General features: G+C 42.1%; 1 pseudogene; it reads right to left on the reverse strand.

The window, feature by feature from the left end:
- Positions 1-2,458: 2,458 nt before the first annotated feature.
- LOC118852053 lies at positions 2,459-3,174 on the reverse strand (annotated as a pseudogene).
- Between the last annotated feature and the right edge of the window lie 723 nt (positions 3,175-3,897).

The raw sequence follows: 3,897 nt of genomic DNA on the forward strand, positions 1-3,897 counted from the left end.
TTCAGTGTCAGGGGTGAGTCACACATGAGACTCACACACATGATCTAGAATTGTCACAAAGAGGCAACTTAAACCCACGTGGTCTAAAAGCCTCTCCTGTCCCAGACATGTCACTCAAACTCATGTGTAAACTAGGCCCTCCCCTTAGTTAGCCCCACCTTGGGCCCCACCTTAGTTACCAATCCACACCCACATAGGTTTTACACCTAATAGGGGTTTGGGCCTAGGGCTTAGCACCTAGTAAGACTCAATGAAATACACTGAGTTACTCAAAGGAAACAAAAGCCAAACTCTTCAAGGGCACTTGGTTGAACTAAGTGCTAAGAGCCTATTTTGCTTACCAACACAGATAGTATGCTTAAAATGCAACCCCCTCCTCTACCCCTGTGAGAGACATGGTTTTGGGGATCACTGGACTTCCCCAAATTGTGAGAAAATGCAGTTCTAGGGATCACTGGACTTACTAGGCAGGGCCAAAGTCCTGAGGAAGAACCCTGTGATAATCCCTAGGGAAAGCTGTACAGACCACAGGACTTCCAAGAGAAGGCTAAGTGGTAGCCTCCTCCCCCCAAATCTGTGGGGATCACAGGGCTTCCTAGGATCAGACCCTAGGAAAACCCAAGTGATGGCCTCTTAGAACAGAGGTAAGATCACAAGGCAGAAGACCCAAGTGATATCCCCTTAAGAAGGCTGTGCAGACCACAGGGTGCCCCAAGGGAATCCAGAGCAGTAGCCCTCTTAACACCCACAGGACACCCCAAGGCAAGATCCAGGAGTAAACCTGAGAGAAGCTTTCACTGCTTGTTGCTTCCCTTTACTTGACCTTAGGAAGATTAACCTGATTTGCCCATTCTCACTCAAAGAACTCAGGACCAAAGTAGGCAAATGAAGGTATTTTATTGTACTCCTCAAGAGAACAGGCATAGTGCTCACTAAAATGCTGATATAGTTGCAGGAGCAGAGGTAACCATTCCCTCCACTCCTGCTAGAGTTATGGTTAGTTTACAATCTTTATTTTTTACATAGTTTTCCTAGGTTATACAGTTTATATAGGTAGGATAATAAGGATACGGAAACAAAAGTGAAGTTAATTAGATTTTCCTTGTCTTAGTTTAGGATTAAACTACATTCTTTTACTTCCCCTACTTTCCCTCTTTAACATATGCAAATTATGCAAATCAGTACACCTAGATAAGCTTGAACTGGTTCAACTTGGTTTGGCCTCTCTAATTCCCCTGACTGCCTTCTCAAAAAGCACGCGAATGTGTACAAGCCTCTGACCTCTCACCTGACCAACCTTGAGGCCTGATTTCTGCTAAAGCTGAGGTGGGGGAGGGGGAAATACACCTTTAGTTCTATGGAAACAAAACTCTTCCTCCCATTTCTTAAACCCCCAAATCTGGAAAATCTGCCTAAAATTTTTAGATCTCCTTTTGTACCAGAGAAGAAGTCTGAATTATTATGGTATTAAAAGATACAGTATGTTGACATTATACAATACTATACATATATTTTATGCATTTCTGAATTTCTAGAGAATATAATTGGTGGTGGGTTTGAACCAAAGTCAGAGAAGAGAGAGTTCCCAACCCCTTCAGGGGCACTGGAGAACCCTGTAGATGTAAAATATAGCAGGTGTGCCCCTCAGACAGTGGGGCCAGAGCAACTGTGCTAACACTTTGATCAAAGTTCTGAGGTTCTTGAAAGCTGTTTCCTCTCATATTATTTTTTTCCTTCTTCTAGTTTTGTTCATTTCACTCTACATCGATTCACATAATGTCTTCCAATGTTTCTCTGACTCAATAGTATTTGTATTTTCTTATGATGCAACAATATTTCATTATATTCCTATACCACAATTTGTTCAGCCATTCTCCAATTGATGGGGAAGTAATTTCTACTTTTAAAATTAAATTTTATTTTTCAATTATCAAGCCTTTATTTTTTTTTCTCCCATTTTTTCTCTATTCCACACCCCTTAGGTGAAAAACAAACAAACAAACAAACAAAACCACTGTAATGAATAAACATAGTCACAGGAAACAAATTCCTGTATTGGCCATGCCTAAAAATATGGGTCTCATTTTGCCTATTAGTTCATCACCTCTCAGTCAGGAGGTGGGCTGGATCTTCCTCCTCAGTACTTATTATTGTACATCATATTGATCAGAGTTCTTAAGACTTTTACTACTGTTAGCTTTACGATGTCGATGTTATGTAGTGTAAATTGTCTGATTCTGTTCATTGTATTTTGTTTCAGTTCATTTATGGCTTTACAGGTTTCATTGAAATTGTCTCTTTTAAAATTTCTTATAGCACACTAATATTTCCTTTTTCTTTCTTTTTTTTTCTTATGATTCACCATTTCCTTTATTTGTACAAAACAGTGAATAATCATACCCTGGCTAGGAAAAAACGGTGGTTTAGGGTTTAAACAAGTCCTTCTGTCCTGAAGCATCTATTTTGAAGGCTTGGGATTAGTAGCTTTAGCCCCAGCATCTTTGAAGGTTTGGATTCGGCGGCCTTGGGGTCAGTAGGCTTGGCGGCCTTGGGGTCAGTAGGCTTAGCAGCCTTGGAATCACTGGGCTTTGTGGCCTTAGAATCAGACTTGGCTACCTTGGGACTGGACTTGGAGGCCTTAGCATCAGATTTGGTGGCCTTGGGGCCAGATTTGGTAGCCTTGGGATCAGACTTACTGACCTTGGCAGCAGACTTGGTGGCCTTGGGGTCAGTGGGCTTGGTAGCCTTGGGGTTAGTGGACTTGGTAGCCTTGGGGTCAGTGGGCTTGGCAGCCTTGGGGTCAGTGGTTCTGGCAACCTTAGAGTCAGGCTTTGTGACGTTTGGAGCCTGGACGTTTGATGCCGACCCTAGGGCCTGGACGCTTGCTGGCCAGGCACTGGCCTTGGGGATCTTGGGCCTGAGGAGCTTGGCCTTGGAGGCCTTGGTGCTCAGGGCCTTGATGGCCTCTGCTCTGGCCTTGATGGTTTTGGCGTTGTTGGCCTGCATCTTCTTCAGCCCTTTCTTGTTGTGTTTCTTGGCAAAGCGCATGTTTCTTAGAAACTTGGGGTCAACCCCTTTCAGAGACTCGTATCTCTGTGACCTAGGTTTCTTGATGCCATTTCTGTGCCATTTTCTTGATTGGTTGTGAGTGGTATGGTTCTTAGACTTAGCCATTTTTACTTCGCAGCCTGCACTAACAGGTGCTCCACCAACCGGAAAAGGCCAAAGCGAGAGAGAGAGAGAAAGAAGGGACTAATATTTCCTTTTTCTGCATATATCGTACTTGTTCAGCCATTCCCCAAATGGTGGGCACCCCCCTGAATTTTGAATTCTTTTCTGCCCCAAAAAGAACTGCTATAAATATTTTTGTAGATATAGGACTGTTTTCTCTTTCTTTGATCACCTTGGGGTGTATGTCTAGTAGTATTGCTGGGTCAAAAGGTATGCACATTTTTGTAATTTTGTGGGCATAATTCCAAATTGCTTTCCAAAATGGCCATACGATCATTTCACAGCTCTACTAACAATACCGACAATCAATATGCGTGTTTCCCCCAGCCCCTCCCACATTTGTTGTTTTCCTTTTTTATCAACTTTGCTAAATCTAGTGTTATATAGAACCTCAGAATTGCTTTAATCTTGCATTTCTCTAATTATTAGTGATTTGGATAATTTTTTCATATGGCTATAGATAGGTTAATTTTTTTCCCTTGAGGAGTGCCTGTTTATATCCTTTTAACTCATCAATTAGATAATGGCCTTTATTTTTGTACAGTTGTCTCTTCCATAGGGAGGAGGTTAAGGGAATGGTGCTGCCCCCGACTGGAAAATCTACCTAAATTATTTTGGTCTTCCTTTCATACCAGAGAAGAATTCTGAATTATTATGCTATTAAAA

Source organism: Trichosurus vulpecula, chromosome 5 (genome assembly GCF_011100635.1).
Source record: "Trichosurus vulpecula isolate mTriVul1 chromosome 5, mTriVul1.pri, whole genome shotgun sequence".
Taxonomy (NCBI): domain Eukaryota; kingdom Metazoa; phylum Chordata; class Mammalia; order Diprotodontia; family Phalangeridae; genus Trichosurus; species Trichosurus vulpecula.